This window comes from Falco cherrug, chromosome 5, assembly GCF_023634085.1.
Source record: "Falco cherrug isolate bFalChe1 chromosome 5, bFalChe1.pri, whole genome shotgun sequence".
Lineage (NCBI taxonomy): Eukaryota > Metazoa > Chordata > Aves > Falconiformes > Falconidae > Falco > Falco cherrug.
This window is the reverse complement of record NC_073701.1, coordinates 85,122,652-85,147,355: the sequence shown is the minus strand read 5'-3', so window position 1 is coordinate 85,147,355 and position 24,704 is coordinate 85,122,652. Positions and strand designations below refer to the sequence as shown.

The window sequence follows — 24,704 nt, the reverse complement described above, 5'->3', positions numbered from 1 at the left end:
CCCCAAACCCGTTCTCCATTATTTTAAATGTTCTTTTAAGTAAACCGAGTTTGCTGAGATCTCTCCCATAGGTTGGTAGTTCAGTACAGCTCAGCAGAAGAGAGATCAAAAGTAATCATTATTTGATAGGTGCCCAGGTTTTCTGGAATGCTATCAACTCAGTCCCATAACTGAGCACGTATTCACAGCAAGAAAAAAATAAAATTAAATTTACACTGGCTGATCCAAAGGCCAGGAATAACTGCATCTGATGTTGACCGCAGTCCAGAAGTGAGGCCTCCTGACGGGATGCTATGGAAAAACTTCAGCTGGACATCTGTAAGATGTCATTCACTGATGCAGACAGCCCTGCATACTTCATGAACATTAAGCTTAAAAAAATTAATCCCAAGTCTGAAACATAAATTTAAGCAGCAGAAATATTTTTATTCCTTTGATTAATTTAAGGGGGAAGGGGACAGAAACGAGATGGATTTGGGTTTAAAAGCTTTTTTCCCCAATTACAATATGTTAAAATAAGAAGTCTTCTACAGGCTCCTTTTGATACATCTACCATCTGTGATACAAAGAAATGCCACACTTCAGTAGCTTCAGATCAAAAAGAAAAAAGAAGTCAGGAGAAAGAGGGCATGCCCCTGTTTCACGTTTCAGGAGCCAGGGCATCACAGTCCACGTTGTAATTCTGACATGATCTGATTGTCCATGTTTACCCTCAGCAGCAAAAGCAGGAAAGAGAAGGCGGCTTACAAGCTCCTACTCACTCTGATCCCTTCAGAGGCCAGAAAGCATTTGCTGAACACGATAAAGGGAAGCTGAACCTCTGCTTCACCACCAGCCCCAGCAACACCGCAGCCAACTGCGGCCGTTTCTTCCCTCAGGCACCCCCTGAGCATAAGAGCTGTGGCTGAGGTGACTGACCAAGCCAACAGGCCCTCACCCACAAAAAAATAAAAAATCTGGTATGGATGTGAGCATGGCAATTTCCCCCTAAGACCACTGGAGCAGTTGGCTCCTGCCGGCACGAGGGCTGCCACGTCCTCCAGCGGGGAAGGAGGCAGAGAGGTCCCGCTGTGTCTGCGGAGAGTGCTGGGGATGCCATGGCCAGAGCCTTCTCCCAAGCACCACACATGTCCCTGCTAGGGGAGCACAGTGGGCTGGCACAATGCCTCCCACAAGCTGAGTTCAACCCCCAGGCCTGACCTACTCATATTGCCCCCTGTGCCCTGCCCTGCCCTTCCAATCCCGCCTCTTACTAAGTGATCCACCTTTTATCTCACTTCTTTCCACCTTCAAACACATCATTAGCAGACTAATCAGCACTGGAGTGCTTCCCCTGCCGCCAAGCATCACCTGGAGCATGACCAGGGCTTTGCCCTCTCTCCTTCCTCTTCCAAGGTGCCCTTCCTTCTTCAAGTGGTGTTTCATATGGGGTGTTTCATTTGGTTTCATGCCTTTCACATGAAGACGACACAAACATGGAGAGAGCACCTCACAGGATAGGCGATGCTCTCACCTGAAGCCAGATCTGTTTCTGCCCTGAGCCAACACAGTCTGCACAGAAATGATGTTCGAGGGAATGAAAAGAAGCCAACAACCCTTAAGCCTGTAGGGTCTGGAAACCCTGTAATTTGTGCCGTGAAGAGAGATTACAGCCCATCTGTCCCAGCCGGAGTACAAAGGAATTCAGAGTGACTTGTGCTCCCCCTCCTCACCTCCCCCGGCCCCCTGCTTAGCTGAATAACTAAAGCCAATATAACCGTGCCCCTAACTTGTTGACATCTGCCACTTTGCCTCTGCCGTGGCTGTCCTGGGGACCTAGGCACTGCACTTGGGAAACCATACGTTACCTGAAATCATCTCCTAAAATCTGGCATGACACAGGCTTTTCCTACGGTTTAGTCTGAACCTGCACTGATGGACTCCGAGTGCCCCACCACCAAGATTTATTTTTCTGCTTGGAGATAATGCTGCTGAAACATCTGTAAAAACAAATCCATATGCTCTAACTTTAAGCTCTTGCACCAAGTATTAAAGTGACACTGCCAGATTAAAGGGACTGCAATATATTTTTTTAATACCCTATTATGAACTCTCCCTCAGATTATTACCAGTAAAAGAGTTTTTAATATCTGTTCTTTGATTTAGGTGCCTGATACCTGCCTGTCCTCTATTTTTGCCCCATTTTTTGCTCCAGGTACATATTTACCGAGGCCCACCTGGCATTTTACTAAGCTCTGTTCCAGAAGCAGCAGTGGTGGAGGTCGGAGGAGCCCACGTGTCACCACACAACTGAGGGCTGGGACAACGTGCACCTGTGGCAATGCGGGCCTGTGGCTCCCCCAGACACGTGGTGGAGGAAAAGTGGGAGGCAGACAACCCACAGGGAAGGAACACGCTGCCATCCCAGTACAGCACCACCCCAAACCTCCCACTGCCAGAGCAGCCCTCGGCCATGGACAGCAGCTGCCCTTCTGGCAGCCACCTGAGCACTGCTGCTTATTGCCAGCACGGGATGGGAATAGGTATTGAAATTTTGTAACAACAGGCAACTCACCCTGTCACTTCCCATTTTAGTATTTTTTTATTTTGACAAGCAGGGGCGAATCTGACCAAAAGGCTCCTAGTAGGAAGACCATACTGAGTTCTGAACAAAGAAAAATGTGCTTAAAAGCTCTCAACTACTGTTGCTGTGGTGCACGAAGACAGTAAGGAGCTGTAAGATGCTTTTCTGTCTTATGTGCCTTTGACTACAGGGTGACTAAAACCCGGAGCAAAATCATTTAGCAAAAAAATCTCAAAATCAAAACAAATAAACATCCCCCAACAATATTCCTCCAAAGACACAAAGAAATAACTCAGTGCCTTTTTATTCCTAAATAAAGGCAGGCAAGAAGAAAGCGCGGCTGTCCCTGGAAGTGCTGCAGGCAGGAACTCCCAGAGGACAGGACAATAGGGACCATCTCAGCCTTGTGCCCAACAAGTTCCTTCAACTACTCTGGGTCTTGGTTTCCACATCTGCAGAGTGGGGATAATAACAGGTCTTTACATCACAGGGGTGTTACAAAGATCAATTAGTTAATGTCTGAAAAGCGCTTTGAAGATATAGCAGGTGGTGAGTATTATTATGCAAATAACATGATTTAAGAAAATCACAAGTGCTGGATTAATACTAATCCCTTTGATATTTAAAAGACACCATTTTTTCATATTTTAAAGCAGTAATCGTTTATGCTATAGCTTTCCACGGCTGCTGCAACAACAATTTTTAACCTTTTCGTACAGCTCAATATGTAAAACTCCTCAGCAGACATCTTCACAAAATCCAACCTTGACTCAAAGCTAGGAGTAGTGGAAGAAATTATGCATGTTGATGAACTGGATAACTATATTCTATGCAGGAATATTTCTCAGAGGATAGAATGTCACAGGCCTAACTTACTGTAACAAACACTGCAGAGTCTTCTGGTTTTCGGGCTTTTTTTGGAAGCACACTAATTTCACGCATAGAGGCATTTGTAAAACAATAGAGCTGGTACCTAATTATGCCATTTTATGTGGTGGAAAGAGTGGAGAAAGAGAGAATAACATGGTTCATTCACTTCTTCCAAGGCTGCCTATCTGAATTGTAAAAAAGAAAATAATAAATTAAAAAATAATCTAATGTCATATGACCTCGTTCAGTGGTCTTGCAGGAGATCAGGCCATTGCAATGTCTGCTCCAACTTCCAGCACATAGCCACACAACCACTTCTGCTTTAGGTGGATGCAGGGAGTGGGGCAGATAGCCACAAGCCAGCCCAGAAACACAGCCTGGCTGAAAGCCTGCAAGCCACAATGGACACAAACAACACATGTCAACAAGAGAGTTGAGGTAGGATGGGGATGAGGTGAGCAGCATCACCAGAAACCAAGGAGAGAGCACAGCCAAGACCAGCCGCCCCTCTGGTCTCCTGCCTCACCTTTGCCAGACCTCTCTGTGAAAGCAAGGCATCCCACCCAGTGCCTAAACCCCCCTCCCCGTGCTTCCAGGACTTCCACTGCCACATTCCCTTTCTGTGAGGAAGCCTGTTTCTTGTCTCCTGCACCGTAAAATTTAGTGCAAAACAGCTGGTGCATTTGGTCTAGGAATCTGTACAATATTGCTGTGGTTAAAAACAGCTTAATATTAACCCCCTCTGGAATGCATGCCTGAAATTGATATTAACGAAACGAGATCAGATATTAATATTCTGTACAGCCGGTTCCTCAAGCTGTGCTGTAGCGTCAAATCAAATCTTTTCCCAAGTCAACATACAAAACACAAATAGAGGATGGCAGGTAGCATTGACATAGGAGGAAGCAGCAAAAGTGTTTTAAAACTTTAGAAGCTCTTAAGCGTGCAGCTACAGGGAGCTACGCTTCCCTTCCTACCACATCTCCCACAGCAGCCATTTTAATAGCTATTCAACACAGTAATAGGATCCAATCTGTACACTTAGTTGTTGGGGCTTTTTTAGTCTCTTAGTCAATATTAAAAGCATTTGGATGCTTTTTAGCGGGGAGGAATGATTTTGCACTCCAGGAACAGCGAGGCACTTGCAGTGCTCCCAAGGAACGCCGGCGAAGGATTTCCTTTGCGTGCCTCTGCTGGTGATTGATGTTCTGATACTTCATTTTAACTGGACCCAGTTGTGCAGATTCACAATTTAATCTTCTTCTGTAAACATGCTCTCAGTGTAACCTTAGTGTGTTCTCGTTAGTTGAAGTTACACAATTCACATACAATATAGATCCAAAATATCACCGGAGGGTCATTCTTCAGCCAGGAGGAGACCCTTGAGGGTCTCCAAGCACAAAGGCCTTTGGACACATGATTTCTACTCCTGGATCTGCAAGGCCTGGGGAATAAATCCACAGTTTTGATCCTAGGTAAATAAGTACAGCCCCATCGTTCACTTTACTCTCCCATGAAATGGGAGCCACCTCCTCTCCGGAAAAAGTTCTAATGATAGACCATTCCACTGAAGAACAACTCCCAGGTGGAAGGATGAGGTGGCATCATGCTGCTTCCGTCTTCACTGGCAATTAAAACTCCCTTTATTTCCAATCCAAAGGAGAAAGTTAATTTCTCTCTCAAGAGTACCCCTTGCCCACAGGTGGCTTGAGGTCTGGTGTATTCTATCTCCACACTTTCAGTTAATTCACCTTTTCTGAATGTTTTGAGTTTGTGCAACTGCTCACTTGAGGAAAGCAATCTGATTTTCTTGTAATCAGCTATTCAGTTTGAGGTACGTGCATCCATCTTATTTAAGTAGGCCATAGATATTTACAGCTAAAACTAGGAATGGAAAAAATATTACAGCCTCCTCAAAACTTTAACATGTGCAGCCTCATCACACCAGAGTTAAACCCCAACTTAGATGTCACCTAGGTTTTTTTATCTCTTGCTTGAAACAGCCAAGTAATATGAAGTGGCTGCAAGGATTGCTCTCATTAGCTACCCTTCCCCAGGACTCAGATATCTGCTGCCAGGTTTCTCCAGACAAAAGGATGAAAAATAAACATACTGTCCCCGCTACACCCAAAATCATCTTTAAACTATGCACACACACACAAAAAAAGGACCTATTTAACTATGACAGAGAAGGAGGTAAGATGTTGCCTTCTGTCTGACCACAGCGCAAGAGGAAAGCCATTCAAACCGCCCCTCAGAGGACAAAAAATAATAATCTGGATTTCTACCTGGTTTGCTGATCTTTACACGAGATAAGCCAGGAAGGTACAGGTCCCACTGACTACCACTGCCCACCCTTCCCCAGGAGACGGGCAGAGAACACGAACAGGTATGTACTGAAGAGGTTACTCTGATGACTTTTAGTTCAGCCACAAATCTTCCAGACTGTTGTTCTCCTGGCTTTGGTACAATCTTCATCACATTTGTAATTGCATTTACCTGGATGGCTTTAATCTTATTAAAGATTAACAGGTAAAAAGCAGAGGCTGAATCAAATCTCATAAAGCAGTGTCTGCTTCACAGGGGCTAGGCTAAGCAGAAGGCTAACTCAACTCCTAATTTCTCCTAGGTTTGTAAAGATTATATTTATAATTTCACTCAGGAACAAAATATATCAATTGAGCTGAGGTTTATTTGAACTAAAGAGCAAAAAATGTTACTGTGTCGTTTGGGGTGTTTGATCTTATGCTTTATTGAAGCACAGCTATTTAAAAATAAATTATTCCAGGAACACATTGTCCTTACCTTGTGGCTGATACATATATTTTTATATTTATATTTATAATATATTTTATATATTTAAAAGAGATTAAAAAAAATAGTCATATTGTAGTATTTCCTCTCCCTTCAGGTAAACATAAAAGCTTAGAATTTAATCTGCCTTAAAAAAATATAATCAGCTCATGCATTTTAGGGACTACTAGTACAGCCAAATTAGGCCCTTGCAGCTGAGTTCACTGCTCTGCATTTGGCACAAGTATAACTGGTATAACTGAAATATTCCAGAAGACAGATATGTTACATTCTTTCAGGTGTTTTGACTTAACGTTTATGGTACTCAAGGAATTTCTATTAAAAAAAAAACCCTACCTTCAGCAAATTTCAAAACCTTTACTTGGGAAACATGAAGAGAAAGTTTTCATATGACAGAGCATACTCTCCATTAAAAACACATCAATTGTAACTGTAAAATCTATTATACATATTATATATAATACATATAATTTTATATATAGATATGAAATATATAACTTTTTTTTTTTAATAACAGAGATCCTATTTCTGAAAAGGAGAGCACTCCATGCATACAGCTACTTTTATGAAGTGGTTAGAAATGTGTGAAGGAGAACCTGTATGGGTTATTAAGATACTGCCCTTCCAGGCATGTCAAGGGAGCAAAATTGCTAATGGCCTTTTGGGACAGGGGGGCTCCAGCTTTCTATTTGTGCTGCCACATGCGTGAGCTTTAAACTGAAGTTGTGTCTGTTCTCGCGGCCGCAGATTGCAACTCCACTGTTGATCTGAATTCCTGCAAGCCTCATACACTTGGGACCTGCCTTCCCTCATTTAGAGGGGATCACATAATGGTTTTTCCTCTTTACAGCCATACCATCCCCTTGTAGCCAAGCCTCAGGGTCAATAACCTTAGGTCTAGTTTTCACATTTAACAAATTCTCCTACTGCTCAATTGGCAAAGGCTGTTCAATGCCTAGGCTGGAGCTAGATATATTAAGTGTTAACCATTTCTTTGTCAGCTTTTTAAAGTCATATTTTTTAATAGTTGCCTGCACTCACCTCCAATTATACACCATTATGGCATCTGCATATCTTACTACAGGTATCGTACCCCGTGGCTGCTGTGTACCTGCCATTCCATCCAGACCCCCACCATAAATGTCATGGTAGCACCTGGAAATCCTTCCAAGCTTCCTTGAAGAGCCTAACAGAGGTAAGAATCTTCGTATTTAGGTGAAGTCTGTTTAAAAATTATTTTTTTTATATGTGAAGAAAATTATCTATAATTCTTTTACCCTATCCTTGATATTTTGATTTTCTTTCTCTGCTGCAAGCAATAAAACAGCTTTACATTCAGCACATGAATAGCAGAGATTTTTTAAAGCCTCACATTTTACAGGGTTTTCCTAAAGCTTCTTAAGAATTTGAATGATCTGTGCAATAGCTCCATACATAAAAACACAACTTGGGCATACCAATTTCAATCTCCCCCTTTATTCATTACTTAAAGAGCTATGAACCATCCTGGGATGCCTTGCACTAGGAGGGAAGGTACATAACTAATTTCCTAACTACTCTGTTTACTTTGCATACCTTGTGGGCAAAAGTTGGCAAGAAAGGACTGGAAGCTGTTTGCTTTGAAATTATCACCCCATTTACAAGATTCAAGACCAAAGTCTTCTAAAACGAGGTAACAAGGAAAAGGAAGTGACTATATGCACGGTTAATGCTACAGAGTGGGCTAGCAGTGCACGGGAGGTCATCAGCTGAGAAAGAAAACAAACGGGTATCGAGAAAGCTCCCCCGTGAAGTGCATTCGGACACAGTATTTAAAGCAGCCATAGAGAATAAAGGCATAGCCAGTTCTACGCAAAACGTCTGTATTCAGTTTAAAGTCACCTCTTATTATTCCCAATGGAAGTAAAGCTACACAGGGGCACGGCTGCTGTTGAAAGCACAAGCTTAACACCCTAACTCCATCTGCAAAGGCCTCCTTCTCCCTGACTAGTAGGGCCACCCAGGAGGGGATGGGCAGCCAACAAGATTGCTACAGACACAGGTGGGGCTTGATAACACAAAGAATTTGGCAACGAAATTAGTTTCAGTGGATCCTGAATCCTGGGTTTGGGGTTTTTTTGGCTTTCAGGCTTCTCAATTCAACACCACAAAATAATGTGTGTTTGCCGGGCCGTGCTGTGAAACACGTCAGTGATGCAATAAAACTTTAAAATACTTTTTTCAAAGCCATGTAACAGCTACACTATAATGCCAGAGCAGTTCTCCCATCCAGTTCACAGCACAGCTCCACAAAACAGTCATGGTAGCACAACTAAGCAGCTACTGGCCAGCGATGGCAGGAACCACTTAAAGCAGAGCTGCCACCAAAGATTTCATATCGTTGAATGACGGTCTGTGCACGCTGCTAACCCACTTGGAACAGAAATGCTCCTCCCTGTGCCAAGTCAGCTCGTGGGTACAGAAAGCCTGATGTGGAAGTGCCTCATGGAAGCGCCTCGTGGAAGGATTTGCTCAAGCCAGGAAATCTGGGGATGCAGGTCTGCTTTTGCACAGAGGCTTTTGGGGAGAGGACATAGGATAGTTTACAGAATTGCCAGGTCACCACCCTTCCTGGTCAAGAAGCAACGCTGTAGCATCCACTTGCCCTACTTACACATGACAAAACTACCGCTAACATTTATTTTTTGTCTACAGATTCCCCCCAAATTCCCCCAAAAGATGCAATGCCAAATTTTTTTTAAAAACCCAATAAATCAGAGAAAAATGAAATTACTTGCTAAAGACAGAAAAAGCAGAATGCATGAAGTCACCAGTCAAGAAACCTACAGGACCCTACTGCATACAAGGGACCGCGCAGATGGCACTCTGGACACCAAACCTACAAACAAAGCAGCCCAGGCTCCTGGTATTCCAGTAGATACACCTGTTTTGGCTGAACAATGCCACTGAACTATTAACACAGCGTAGCAGCATCACAGTTTGATCAGAGAAACACCAGCAAACAACCCAGCCGTGCCAACTAACTGTACATGAAAGGTGTGAGCAAAATAGGTGTCTGTGAGAGGGAAGGAAAGGAAGCAAATACGTAGCCATTTCTGCCCATGAATTTACCTGTCTCTTCTTTTCTCAAAAAGCCGAGTAATAACATATGCAAACTCTTCATTGCTGTCTCATTCAAAAGCTCCTAACTTCCAAGGCTGCTAAACCCTCTTCTGATACCACAGTTCCCATTCAAGTAGAATTCAAGTAGATTAATTATGCCACAGACAACAGAAAACGCAGTCTGCTTCTTCAAATTATCAGTACAAGAAAACAGCATGAAGACTTCAGTTTCAAGGATGCTGTTTACATCTACTCACTTAGTTTACAGGCCTCGGGATCAAAATGAAAAGATAGTAACTAATTGCTACAACTGGGAAAAGTAAATTGGAAAGTTCTTACCAGGTACACCTGTACACAATAATTTGAAGAGCGGCAGTATAAGCAACGCACATTGCAAAAGTGCAATTAGAGAAGTGGAAAGGGTTACTCTGAGCAATTGAGATACTATGTTTTGATAACTAAGTTACCCTGGAGATGATTCACACACGTAAGTTGCTTAATGTCATTTTGCACTACAGGTCCAGGAGGTATAAAAATATGCATAAAAGCCACTATTAAATCACACAGTATCCAGGACAATTGCAAAGTGAATACATTTTCATCCCAGATTATTGCACTAAGTTTGAGGCTGTAATATTTCAACCTATGTCCAAAGCACATAAACCTCACACAGCCATCTCTCGTCTTAATGCACCAAGCCAACCACACTGCAGCACTCTACAAGAGGACCTCCTCCTCCTCAAGCAAGCAACATGCTGCTTTGGAAGAAGAAAGGGAGGTTAAAAACCCCCAACCCTCAGTTCAAATGAGTTCTTAGCTCACCTGAGCAGCATGACAGCCACTAGCGAAAGGGACCTCTTGGGACTCAGGCTTCTGTGCAAATAGCTTCCAGGATGAAGTGCCTTTTGACGTGTACTTGTTCCTGCTGGGAGAGACACAGAAAAGATGCTTCAGAGAATACATAAGACAAGGGACTGGGCAACATACACGAAGAGAAATAGCTTGCTCAAGGGGTTTATGGGTATCCTAAGCAAGGAATTATTTTGGAGCTGGCATCTCAATACATCATAGAAAATTCCTTGTTTTCATCTATATAAACGCAAAAGGAAGAAGAGTAAAGAAGGTGAAATCTATTGATTTTGCACTGAATACAGCAATCGAACACTTCAAGATATGTCCTAACAGCCAACAAACATCAAATCAACAGAACTTTAAAATCAGGATATCAAAATATATAGGCAAAATAGGTCAAAAATTACTTAACTGAAAGATCTCCCAAAATTGTCATTACTGAGTAACATCAGTGTGCAACCACAATGCTCCTTTTTCAAGTTGCAATGACTGGAATTATGCTCTATATTACCCAAGTGTTTTATTAGCTACCTGGAAATAAGCATGTCCTTGGTGGTAAAATTAACGGATTACATGGTTTAGTAGCATGATAAATAAAAATAGAAAAGAAATCACACAACGTTAGCTCAATTCTTGTCAAGCTGGGCTCATTCCAACCAAAACAGTCTTAAGATATCTGAATGCAGATACACGTATCCAGTAACAAGGAACGCAGGTCAGGTTTGCAAATCAGAGGACCACGACCTTACGAAGCAAGGAAACAAAAAGGGATGTGGAGGTCATCATAGTCTTGCAACTAAGCATTCAGAGCTTCTGATGTTATTAAAAGGGCTAATGTGTTTCATGGATGCAAGATATGAAAAAGATATGACAGTGAATGGAAATACTGAATGCGGGGGGGGGGGGGGGGTACGCAATGGTAAAGAGTGACACTGAAATACTGTGCCCAGTTCCATGGCTGATGCTCAAAAAAAGATGCTGAAAATTAGAGAACATGCAGAGCACAGCCACAAAAGCAATTAGCGTGTAGAGGGGAAAAAAAGCATTATGTATAATCAGATTTAAAGATTCAGTCCTTCTGATAAGCCACACAGACAACTGACAGCTTACTTGATCATCTTTAAGGAAAAAAAAAAAAATATCAGCAATGAAAAAAACACTTTAATACAGCCACGAGCAGACTTAAAAGGGACCAACAGATGCAAGTCAAAAGCATAGAAGGCTCCTGTTAAAAACAAGATATGAATTGCAACAGGGAGAAATGAACAGGAACAAAATTCTTGAAGACGTAGTCTCTTTTTCTCGGTACTTTCAGGATAACATATGCTTTAGCCTAAGGATTTGTTCGGCCTATGAGCAATGCCAAGTGAGATGGTCTAGCAACTGTAGGACTTGATGGCTCCACTGACCCTAAACTCTGAATGACAGTCTCAAAAAAAAAAAAAAACAACCACCAACAACAAACCAACCCTCAAACAAAACGAAAACCAAAACCAACTGAAAAACCCAAAAGCATATTGCCCTGCATTTTCACTAATGCTACTGAGCACTGAATTAAATGCACAATGGACTGTGAAATGCTTGCAGATCTTCCCCCAGCTAAATGTCAAATGAAGAGGCCATCTGTTAATAAACATAAACATTACCTCTCTGGAGTTTTATCCAATGCACTAATAAGTAAACTCATACCACCATTTAGTGCTACAGGATTGCCAAGGCAAGTGAAGTCTTTCGGGTTTTCATTTCAACAGCTTGGGTGGGCAGAAGAAGAAAACACCTGGAGCCCGTGGCAGACACATTCCCAGTCACGAAGACAGCTTCATGGCTGTAGAGTTACAGGCTCTTGAGAAACTTCTTCAAAGTACTCACAAAGACGCTTTCTGCCTGAGTAAAGGCCTTTCAGACAAAACCACCTCCACTTAGCATGTTTGAGAGGAAAAATATATATCCCCAAAGTTACCCATTTCAGTTGCTTTTCTAGGTTTGTAACTTATACCTCAAAGGGTGATGTGCATGCATCGCAATCCCAGCTAGAGTTTTCATGGGGTGTTAAGTCAGTTCATGACAGAAAAAGGCCCAGTTGCTGATGATGTTAATCAAAACTGCACAGAAAAATTTGTTAAAGCTTTTTAACTACTTACTAAACCCAGAAGACTGGAAATAGAAGAGGTTAAACCATTGCTTTCATTGCCTTACAATTCAACAGGCCCAACATCAACTTAATACCAATTTGCCTCATACTGATTAAGTGAACATAGCACGCAAGTTCAACACACACTGTGGCAAAATATTAAGGAACGACAAATTAGCGGGTCTTCTGACGTATTTTAGAGAGAAGCTGCACATTTTGAACTTCTAATTGCAATGAGCATAATCAGATCCATTGAAGGGAAAGGACTAACTAGTACAAGCGGAAGGAAACCATAGCCTACTACTATTAACCATTGCAAGCACCATGTATCTTTAGAAAAGAAGCTTTTATTTGCTGTGTATGCCTAGCCTAAGCACAAACAAAAGATTATTAAATTGCCCCTCTGATTCAGGACAAGAGAGATCACCCCATATTTCACTTGCACCCTTTTTACCGAATCAATGTGGTGGGGATTTTTCTGCCCTCTGCTTTCTTCCTATGGTAGAATACATTTGACTAATCACTGTTTTCCCACTGGGAAACACTGGTTAAAGAGCTGGTCCTTCACAAATTCTAAATAGTGACGCAACTAGGAATGTAAGAGCTAGATCTTCTTTATATACAGCTCTTACATACATCTGTCAGAAAGAGATACTATCTCTTAAACTATCTAGAAGACAAACAAAAGCCCTGGGGAAAAAGACATGAGTTCACTCCTGAAATTTCTACATATTTAAAACACAGTCAATTAGTATAGACAGAAGGTTAAGCTTGAACTGTGAGAGACCTTGCTTTCTGCATCACTTCGTCAAGAGACCAAGCTATCACCCCAACAATCCCTCTAGACATAGCAAGGTTAATGTCAGGTTTATGTGAGCTTCCTTCACATCGACATGTCACCTTAATCCAGCTTAATTAGAAACGCTAGCCAGGTCTAGGTCTATTCAGCAATAAGCATGAATGTACCTTATTCTGAAAAGGTAAATTCTGTAACAATTCACTTGAAGTACTAAAAATCTCATTAATTTTTATTTAAAGCCATGCTGATCACAGGTGGTTCCTATGTACTTAATCTGGCAGAGTGCTCCCAACAGGTCTACCTGCGCAGGTCCAGCTAAGAAGTAGGGACAGGACAGCTCAGGGGCAGAGCCTGTCCACAGCTTCCTGGTTTGCTGTAGGCCCGAGAAAGCTTTTGAACAACTTTAACAGAAAGAAGGACAGATAACATATCACAACATAAAGAAAACCGTGACTGTCAAGTAATACAAATTCCATTCACTGCAAATTGCCAAAATCATAGAATCACAGAATGGTTTGGATTGGAAAGGGCCTTAAAGATCACCTAGTTCCAACCCCCCTGCCATGGGCAGGGACACCTTCCACTAGACCAGGTTGCTCCAAGCCCCATCCAACCTGGCCCTGAACACTGTCAGGGATGGGGCAGCCACAGCTTCTCCAGGCAACCTGCTTCAGAGCCTCACCACCCTCATAGTGAAGAATCCTTCCCAATACCTAAATCTAATCTCTTTCAGTTTTAAGCCATTCCCCCTTGCTCTATCACCACATGCCCTTGTGAAAAGTCCCTCTCCAGCCTTCTCTAGGCCCCCGTTAGGTACTGGAAGGCTGCTATAAGGTCTGCCCAGAGCCTTCTCTTCTCCAGGCTGAACCCCCTCAACTGTCTCAGCCTGACGTCATAGGAGAGGGGCTCCAGCCCTCTGATCGTCTTCATGGCCCTTCTCTGGACTTGCTCCAACAGATCCACATCCTTCTTATGCTGGTGGCCCCACAGCTGAACGCAGTACTCCAGGTAGGGTCTCACAAGAGTGGAGAAGAGGGGGAGAATCACCTCCCTCAACCTGCTGGTCATGTTTCTTTTGATGCAGGCCAGGATATGGTTGGCTTTCTGAGCTGCAAGTGCACATTGCTGGACCATACACCAACACCTCTAAGTCCTCCTCCTCAGGGCTGCTCTCGATCAGTTCTCCACCCAGCCTGTATCTGTGCTTGGGATTGCCCCAACCTATGTGCAGGACTTTGCACTTGGCCTTGTTGGACTTCATGAGGTTTGTATGGGCCCACCTCTCAAGCCTGTAAAGGTCCCTCTGGACAGCATCACTTCCCTCCGGCATATTGACTGCACCACTGAGCTTGGTGTCATCAGCAAATTTGCTGAGGGTGCACTCAATCCCACTATCCCTGTGACTGACAAAGATACTGAACAGCACCGGTCCCAATACCAAACCCTGAGGAGCAGTGTTTGTCACTGATCTCCATCTGGACATCGACTGCAACTCTTTTGAGCACCATTTCCTTATCCACCGAGTGGTCCATCCACCAAATCCACATCTCTTCAGTTTAGAGACAAGGATGTCACGTGGGAGTGTGTGTCAAATGCTTTGGACAAGTCCAGCTGCTCTGTCACTGAAGGCCACCAATTTTGTCAGGCATGATTTGCCCTTAATAAAGCCATGTTGGCTGTCACCACCTCATTTTGCAAGTGCTTTAGCATAGTTTCCAGGAGGATCTACTCCATGATCTTGCTGGGCACAGAGGTGAGACTGACTGCCTCAATTTTTACCTGTGGCCTTAAATTAGTGATGCTAGTTAGCAAGAAAAGCGAAACACTAGAATAAGGTTTTAATTAAAACTAAATAAGGTTTCAATTAGATAACTAACTTTTTGAAGACAACACACTTCGACCAAATAAATCAAAACTACTAATTTCACTGGTTTCCAGGATCACAAAACTGTTTGCCTGAGGGCAGGTGGTGGAAGAGGGCATGTCAAAAACGAACCCAGAAGGGCAGAAACATGGAAGCTAACCACAAAGGTGGAGCAAGACGGGAACCACTTCAGAAGGCACCAGGTGGACTCCGTTGATGAGTGGCTAGGCTCCTAAGCCCAGGGAGCTCAGTGTGGAGCTAATCATCAACCTGTGCTAGCACTGGCTCCCAGAAGCCAAATTCCAAAGAGAAACAGAGCGTCTCACTGAGCACGTGGCTGGTGACCACAGTTCTGCTGACTCATTCCTGGGGACAAACTCTGCCCCATGTTATGGCAGTCTAAGGCTGAGGAATTGAGCAGGGGCCAATCGTCAAGCTGGTTCTGAGATTTTTTTAAATAATTGTTACTAACGTTTGTGAAGCACAGACACTTTTGGACACTACAAGTAGGTCTTCCCTCAACCATCTGAGATGGAAACCTAGAGATCCAAAAGCTACATATTTTCAGAAACTTAACTGCTGAGACAGAAACAGAAATACTTGATTTTAACAGATAACTAAATTACTATCTGCCTAAACCTGCTGGTTTTGTCTGGGGTAGAGTTGATTTTCTTCATAGTAGCTAGGCTGGGGCTGTGCTTTGGATTTGCGCTGGAAGCAGTGTCGATAACGCAGGGATGTTTTCGTTACCGCCGAGCAGCGCTTGCACAGAGCCAAGGCCCTTTCTGCCTCTCACCCCACCCCACCAGGAGCTGGCAGGGGACACAGCTGGCACAGCTGGCCCCAGCTGACCAAAGGGATATGCCAGACCATGGGGCATCATGCTCAGCATATAAAGCCGGGGGAAGAAGGAAGGGGGAGGCCATTCAGAGCGATGGCGTTTGTCTTCCCAAGCAACTGCTACACATGATGAAGCCATGATGTCCTGGGGATGGCTGAAAACCTGCAGCCGAGGGGAAGTGGTGAATTAATTCCTCGTTTTGATTTGTGTGTGTGCACAGCTTTTGCTTTACCTATTAAACTGTCTTTATCTCAACCTACGAGTTTTCTCACTTTTACTCTTCCAGTTCTCTCCCCTACCCCACCGGGAGGGAGGGAGCAAGCAGATGTGTGGTGCTTAGTTGCCAGCCGCGGTTAAACCGTGACACTAAAGAAAGTAAGCCCCAACTCCACAAGGTCCACTGAACAACCCTCTAGCCTGCCCTATTGCTCCAGGGCTCGGGAAAGCAACTGCCCTCTCCCTCCTCCATCCACCCTCTGGAGCCTCCAGGGGCAAGCACTCCACAGCCTCTTTTTGTGGCCAGTTCTGAGCAGTTCTGTAGTCAGAGAGCTTTTTGTACCACTAAGCCACTAATGGCTTAGACAACATGGCTCTCTCCAGCTCCTTATTTCCACTTTGCCTACATACGTTTTGACCAAGCAAAGATTAGGAGTTACTTACTACCTAAATCCATTATTTTTTTTAAACAGACACCCCCTCAATGACTTATGCAGACTGTGCTGTTTGGTGTTTGGTTTTTTTAAACAAGAATTACCAGACCAATGTCAAATCCGAGTCAGTCTCACACTTAAACAAAACTAAAGTAATACTCTACTAATTCTAGTTACCTCTGGCTTTATTATAGCTAATAATGGCCTTTTTTTATATATTTATTTTTATTCTAATGGTAGCAGCCATTTAGAGAGGACATCATCCCCCACCCCCCCCCCATAAGCTTCCCCCACCCCCCCCATAAGCTGAGCTTCATAACATCCTGTGGTACATGAGAAAACCTGTCAAGAAAAGCCAAAACAAACATCCACTACTGAGCTGAACTAAAAGATAAAGGTGAGTAAGTAGGAAGAAGATCACACTGGGGTCGTTTGTTTACTTAATTCCATCTTAATTATTTAGACTCTCATCTCACTAACAGCTGTGCAGGTGCTAACTTTACTTCAAGAAGGACCTACATTTTTTGTTTGCATAAATCAAGTACATTTAATCAAGTGCACATTAACTCATCAACACATTGGATCTGATGAGGAATTGCGTAAGTGACAATGCCAAGCTATTTTGGTGAATATTCATTATATCTCTGTGGAACAGTCTGACTGGAGGAGAGTGAGAACAAAATGACAGTAAAAGAACGGTAGCAATTACTTTACTAGCAGTTAACATTGCCATTAACTGCTTGCTGGCAAGAGCTTAAAGTTGCAAATCCCAATTTAAGCCTGTTACCTTAATTTTACAATTGTAACTCAATATTCAGAATGTGACACTAGTGTAGTAAATACCTTCATTCCATGCTTCGTACAATAAATAGTTTGAAAGTGTATGAAAAGTTCCAAATTATAGCTGTTACAGAAATACAAAGTGCTTAGTACTAAGTCTTCATAAAAATAAATAAATGTACAAACTATTTTCTCAGAACCAAGACAGAATCCAAACCCATTAGCAACAAGTCACCGGAATATTTTTTTGTTCTTAACAGGCATTCATGAAGAGATCTCCCTTCAAGATGTAATTTGTTCTTAGGGAGCTTCTGCAAGCAAGGCAAACAGTTCCCAGTTTTGTAAAGCTTTTATCCCACCTCCAACATCTGTAGGAAAATTCAGGCAAAAGAGGGCTGTGCTGTTAGTGAGGATATTTTACATAATAGATCTTTACGTTAGATGGACAAAGCAAGTTTTGGCTAAAAGAAAAAACCCCTTCATTCACTTGCTAGTTCCCAGAATGGATGAAGGAGGAGGAGAGAAAGACTGTTCCGGTGCGCCATCTACTATGTCCTTCTGAAACCCTGAACCCCACGTGCTGTGACTGACCTACCGAGAAGGTCACACAACCTCTTCTGGTGCAAAGCTGCCTCCCCACTACCACTGCGCACCCAGACATGGTACGAGGTAAGAAGCTGGCATCACATTTGCCATCTAAGGAGAATGTAGGTGCTTATGGGCTGTGGTTCACAGCTGCAGCTCGATCTAGCCAACCCCCCCCCTGCTGTCTGCCTTGTCACCCGGCCAGGACAGGGACGAACAGGAGGCTCACGCTACTGGACTTCACAACATTACACACTAATATGAGCAGCCATAAAATGTAGTTTACATTCACATGCCACGCTGCAGACTCTGGCAGATTCAAAATCCAATAGAAAAGAAGCCTGAATGGCAGAGTAACCTCTGGCAAACGGACAGGATGAACAGCTGGATGCCTCAGCTCCTGGAGCGTCAGTGTCACAACTGTATTTATTTTGCTATCCTTCCCATGTTGTCACCAATCCAGGAGTATCAAAGATGTCAAAGTATCAATGCTGTTGTAACAGACTACCACAAGCATCCAAAGCTTCAGGTGCATGCTTTTGGCATTGATTTTACTACAAAACACAGCATCACATCTTGGTGGGTTGGCTCCAGCTGCTTACAGTTATCAGACCATGTAAAAAGCTTTTGGTACCAGAAGCCACTATTCAAACTCCTTCCCCAAACATTGTCACCATCTACCTTCCGTATTGGTTTAAGTAATGTATTCTAAGAAAGATAATTTTCTTCACATGCAATCAGACTAGGTTCCCACCAGGGCTTCGGACGCAGGAGTATTCAAGGCAAGGAGGACAAGCCATGCCAGGCTCGGCAGCAGACTTCCTCCCTTTTGTTTTGGCTGGAAGCATGCTCTGTTCTGGCTTTTCCATCGCAGGCGGCAGCCCCCGTACCCGACCACACCGGATACATCTCGCACCGAAGAGGCAGGCTGGGCATTAAGCGCCAGCCCAACATGCGTATGTAATCTCAGTCCCTAGCTTACAGCCAACAGGTCTCCCAGCTGATTTGCCTACAGCACCGTACACACAATCCTGATCCTACAAAGCCAGTTCTGCATTTCAAGCTTTAGAAGGAGGGAAAGAAAGAGATTATTTTTTTTTTCAGTCCAGCGTTGGGGTTGACGCCTTCAGAAAAGAACCATAAAGCAAGCTGAAGCCGATCCTAGGTACATACCGGCAGCCTATTACTTACCAACCTTTGCTTCCTTCTAGATTCCATTGTAATGAGAACATAAACAGTAAAATAAGCATACATCTCCCTCGAACGAATTACCTATTCAGAGTTCCCTCTGGTGTTCAATAAGCTTATCATCACATTCAAGGTAACAGCGTTAGTCACAAAAGCATCAAGTTCCCTTACAAGCAAGTTATCATTTGAGAACGAGCTCGGCCACAGGGACGGGACCGTAGTGTTATAACTCACGGACAACAAAGGCAATGCCATTTTCCACGAGATTCCCGAGTCGCGATAAACTTATGCTTCCTTCTTTGTATTATTCACCTGAGCGCCTGGCTAACCCAGAAAGGACCCAAATCGTTATCTACCCCTCCTGCCTCCGACTGCCACCGAGGCTGTCGCAGTCCCGGCGAATGCAAAGTCACAGGTCACAGGTACGGCCCGGCTGAACAGGGACGGGAGAGCGACGGGAGAGGGGCGCCCGGCAGCGCCCGGTCGCAGCGCCGGGAGTCACAAGCCCTTCCAGCCTCGCGCGCCCATGCGCCTGCACGGAACGCGAGCGAGGCGCAGCACATCTAATTAACAGTTCGGAAAGAAAGTTTAAAACTGCCTCTGCGAAGAGACAAAACGCGTTTGCAGGAAATCCCAGGCGAGCCCCCGAGCCGGCAGGGCCAAGGCGAAGCGCGGGGCCGGGGCGAGCCTTGACCCCGGGGCTGCCGACCCCAGCCGCGGCGGGGGGGGGGCTGCGACTACCCCCCCCGAGCAGCAGCAGCAGCCGCCGCCAGCCCCCACGCAGCGGAGCGGAGCGCAGGGAGCTCCGCCGGGCACCGGCGCTCGGCGGCGGCCGGGCGGGAGGAGCCGCCGCCCCGCGCCTCCCCCCGTCCCTGCGCGGCGGCTCGGGGAAGGCGCCCAAAGTCCGGAGCCGCCGCTGGGCTGGGCGCCCCTTAACCAGAACCATCTGGGGCGCGGGCAGCGCGGCGGCGGCCCCTGCCGCCCTGGCCCCGGGGGCCGCAGCCGAGGAGGGGGAAGTTGCTGTGCCCGCGGTTCGGCGGCCCCCGAGCGAGCGGGCGGCCCGGACCCCTCGCCGCGAAACCGCCGCCCCAGCCCCGACGCGCAGCGGCCGCGCTGGGGGCTGCGTTACCTTCAACAGGTGCAGGCGCCGGCGGGAGGCAGCCCGGCGGGCGCGGACCGTCCGAGTTGCCCGAGCGGGAGCGGCGGCGCCCGGCGGCCCGGGGCGGGCGGCGGCGGGCTGGGCAGAGGCGCTACGGCAGCCCCCGGCGGCCGCCCGTGCTCCCGGCGGGCCCCGCCGCCGCCACAGCAGCCGGAGTCGGCGCGAAGGCGGCAGCGGCTGCGGCCACCTCCGAGAGGAAGGAGGAGAGCGGCGGGGAGCGAGGGAGGGGAAGGCAGAGGGAGAGAGGAGAGAGAAACCGCCCCGCGAGGAATTAATCATCACATGACGGTCGCGATCCGCCGCCGCCCCCCGACAGCCGGAGCCTACGCCGGGGAGCCGGGGAAAAGCTGCGAGGAGGGGACACACCTGTAGGCGCAGCACATATCCGCTGTGAGCACAATGCGAGACAGGAAACTGAAAAAACAGCCCAGGGAAGGAGAGAGGCTCCCGTTCGTCCCTCCTTCCCTTCCTCCCTCCCTCCCTCCCTCCGTCCTCCTCCTCCGCCTCTCTCCACCCCCTGCCCCCGGTCAGGATCCGCTTGCAGCGCTGTCTCACGCTGGGAGATCCAGGCGGAGGGCCGGGCGGAGGCAGGAGCCGCACTTTCTCTCCCCTTTCCTTTCCCCGTCTCCGCTTTGTGCTGCCCGCCAGCCAGGCAGAGCCGGCGCGGCGCCAGCCGCGGGGCCGAGCGCTCCCGGGGAGCCCCGAGTCGGGGACGCGCCGGGCCGGGGGCGGCTGCTCCAGCGCCGGTGGCGGCGCCCCCCCCGCTCCCGCCAGCCTCCCGCGGGAGCGCCGGGGCGGGGAGCGCAGCCCCCGGGTGCGCGGTGCCGGGGGGCTCTGCCCGCCGCTGGGACCGGCGCTGGCCGCCGTCTCGCCCTCTGACCCGCGGGGGAAGAGGTCTCTTTGCTGAAGGCCGCGGGCTGCCCGGCGTGTCGGTGGTGTTTTGGGGGCAGTGTGATTTCCAGCCCGGAGCGGAGAGGCTCCTGGGCTCCCAGAGCTCGCCTCTCCTCCTTGTGCACCCAGCCCTGTCGTTGTGGGGCCACAAATGTGTCACTGGCAACGTTTTACGTGGACTTGAAGTACCCCGGGGTTTATCCCTCCCAGGTAAACTCTGTAATCACAGTTTCTGAAGGTCTTTTCTCCTCTCTTCCCCCAGAAACATGCCAACGGGAGTTAATGAAGGGCGCTGCCTGCAAGCATGGCATTGCTTTGCTTTAGCACCGCAATCTTCCCCCGGTTCAGATCTCAAATTTGTCTCAACTGTAAGTGATGTAGGGTTAATGTATTAAAAAGAGGGATGACTTAGAAGAATGGCTCAGGTAAGCTTTGGGCAGGTTGTTTAAACTTTGTAGGTAGCTTTCCATCAGTCAAATGTGGACCGGTGATGTTGCGAGGAGCAATTAATTAGCTGCTGTTGGCACTTGGAGCACAGCTTCATTAAATGCTGTGTGCGTTGGGCTGAACGACACTGAAACAACAGGAGAGAGCTGGTGCGAAAACCATGCTTCTCAGGCGGCACCCTGGAAGTTGCTGGAAAATCATCATTGTACCTCAGAATGGCAGCAAACACCAAATAAATAAATATCAGCTCCAAAACCTGGGCAAGAGTAAAAAGTGCGAGACTGTTGGAAAAGATGTTAAAACTGGTTTTCAGACCTTGGCCGTGCAAAGTGTCGCCGAAGTCATAGCGGTGGGTTGGGACCGTTCCAAGGTAACGTGGTGTTTTGTGTGGTTTTTCCCTCTGGGGTTGCTCTCAGGAGGCAGGCTGGGCTGGCTGGGTCTCACCGGGCTGGCCCAGTTTTTGTGCTAGCCTCCACCAGCAGGCCCTCATCCTTGTTTGTTTGTCTCCTTCCTGCTCTTCACCTGACCAGGCTGAATCACTGTAAGATAAGATGAGAAAGAATGGCTCGGGCGTAACTGTGCAGCATTTCTAAAGATCTGGATTCCCCTCTGTACCTCTTTGCTTGCTGGAAGAGAGGAAGGGGTATCTGAAGAAGACAGAGATGGGACTTCCCTAGGAAAATCGGGTTAGTCGTGTCCTGCAAGCCTGGGAGGGATCCAGGACAGAGAAACTCACAGGCTGCTAATGGGCTTGGTAAGACCTCACTTTCCAGGCTGCTTTTTCAACGTCTGGGCTTCTGGCCAGGTTGTGCCCAAACTTTTGGCAGAATGCCCTGGAATTACCGGCCAGGCAGCTCTCCCTGTGCCCTGGCCTGTGAATCCCTGCCTCCCAGCACGCTCTGCCCCAGGGGCTTTTGCTAGGGGCTCTGTCGTGTGTGTGTGGCCCTGCTCCAAACCTAGTGATGCTGCCCTGCTGAGGGGCAGAAGCCCCAGGTGTGAGCCCACACCTGCTCCATCCCGTGGCCACTGGCCAGGGCTCTACTTGCTGTACTTCTGCTGTCTCATAGTGGCTGTCCCCGGGCTAAATCTGAGCCTTAGCCCCCTGCCGGCACATCACACAATTCCCTCTGGCTGGAACGGTTTCCTCTGACTCCTGTTGCTCCAGCCTCGCAACAGCCTGATTTATTTTTCTTTTGGAACCTGCCTGTGAACACGTACAAAGCCAGAGCAATGGTGACAGTATGTTTAACTCAAAAGAGGAGCTGGTGAAGTGAAGCTGTGCTGAATCTTCACCCGGTCTGTAGCAATTACTTGCTGTGCATTTGACCTTGCCGAGTGTGACAGGGATTACGAAGCTGAACTAGAGCTCGAGGTGGCCACACAGCATCCCATCCCAGGACAGCTGTCTCCTCTGGTAACCCTCTGTAAGTTGCTGTTCTGCCAGGCACATGTGGATGTTCTAAACCAGGAGTCCTCAAACTACGGCCCGCGGGCTGGATACGGCCCCCCAGGGTCCCCAATCCGGCCCCCCAGTATTTACAGACCCCCGCGCCGGGGGTTGGGGGGGGAACCAAACAGCCGCAGATGGCTGCCTGCTGCTTCATCCGCGCGCCGGCCCCCTGGTTAAACAGTTTGAGGACCCCTGTTCTAAAGCATGGCCTATCGGCCCGTGCTCCTGCCAGCTGGGGCACTTTTGTTACTGAACTCAGCCCTGAATTCAGCACTCGGTCCACTTGTGAAGGTGCAAAGTGTTCACAAGGTGGTCTTCTGCCTCCCAACGGCCCTTTCTTGTCTTGTGGGCCAGCACATTGTCCTCCCCTGCGGAAAAGTATGGGATATGGGAGATACCTCCTCAGTGAACCCAGATAAACACCTGCAGATCAAAAACTGCTATTTGCAGCTGAAGGATTATTCCTCTCCCTTATCACCACCCACAGGAAAAGAAGAAAAAAAAAAAAAAAGAAAAAAAAAAGAGGCCAAATCAAATCCTAAACGCAGAAATGCTTAGAAAAGAGCAACAAGTAGAGGACTGAATAACAGCTTCCCAAGCACCTGGGGATCTTCACTGCCAGTGAGTGCTTACACGTGCACAGTGTGCGGCTCGGGGAGGGCGAAAGCCTTGCTCTCTCCCTCTCCAGTGTAAGGACACGGATAATGGCACTGCATGTAAATAGGACTCTAGTCCAGATTTCAATTTCCTACTTATTTCCTCCCTCCACACTCACTCTTTCTCTCCTCACCTTGTTATCACCCATTCATCATTACACACCTCCTTCTGCTTGTTTTATTTTTTTTTCTCTGCCTGTTATTACCTTGTACACTGGATGCCACGCCTGTGCCTCTCTCCTGCTTCCTTTTCCAGTGCCGTCAATTCTCAATTTTATCTAAGGCACAGCAATACACAGGATCCTTCCTACCACCGAGACCTTCAAGGCCTGTAAAAAAGCTGGATTTCCAGCTGTCATTTTTAAAACCACCTTGTTCCACAAGCAATGGGATTAATGAAGGTGGGTTTCCTGTGGCTTCGTCTCTGACTCACCCGTTGCTATAAGCTTGTCTCCTGTTCCTCTTTCATGTCCGATGTGACATCTGTTTTCGGTGGCGAGGGGCAGCAGCTGCTGTCGCCGGTCCGGAGCAGCACACGCGTGCTGCCTGCACGGCACGGCTGCCTGCACTGCCGGGGTGACTGGCTGCTGCCAAGTGCAGCCCTTAGCAGCAGAGTTCCTCCTGCACCTCTCCCTGTTGGAAAACTAATTTGAATCTTTAGTCACTGATGCTCACAAACCCCTGGGAACTTAATTATCTTTGAGGCTTCTACCTCTTTTATTCATTTGTTTGCAACTAGCCAATGTGTTCTGACATTTTTATGAGGGGCTGATGGGCAGATGAACAGCCAGATGATTGATTATCAGCCTTTAGGAAGGAAGGTTGTTGCCCTGTGGTCATGGAGATAACCTGCGAGCAACCTAAATGGCTAAAAAAGAACCTCAAATCCTTTCAAATTATTAAAATTGCACTTTCTGTGTGCAGAAAGTTTTGATTGTCTGCATGCCCACAAGAACGAGCAACTTCCTTACATCTTGCTTGAGGATATCCCGCATCCCAACTCTCTTCTGAAGGGTGGGGAGGGGGAAGAAAGTGGAAAGGATTCTTCCTTGTGTAAGCAGC

At 46.7% G+C, this 24,704-nt stretch overlaps 1 protein-coding gene across 3 annotated transcripts in view; it reads right to left on the bottom strand.

Annotated features, from left to right (window-relative positions):
• PLXNB2 (plexin B2) overlaps positions 1-20,687 on the bottom strand; it is a 267,982-nt gene extending 247,295 nt beyond the window's left edge. The window contains exons 1-2 of one of the 3 annotated variants that reach the window (XM_055711145.1): positions 20,565-20,687; positions 10,172-10,274 (exon numbers count right to left, since the gene is read on the bottom strand). The gene's annotated coding sequence lies outside the window, so the exon portion shown is untranslated. Of the gene's footprint in view, positions 1-10,171; positions 10,275-20,168; positions 20,310-20,564 lie in introns of those variants that run through there. The other 2 variants (XM_055711147.1, XM_055711146.1) reach the window with 2 other exon arrangements.
• Positions 20,688-24,704: the final 4,017 nt, after the last annotated feature.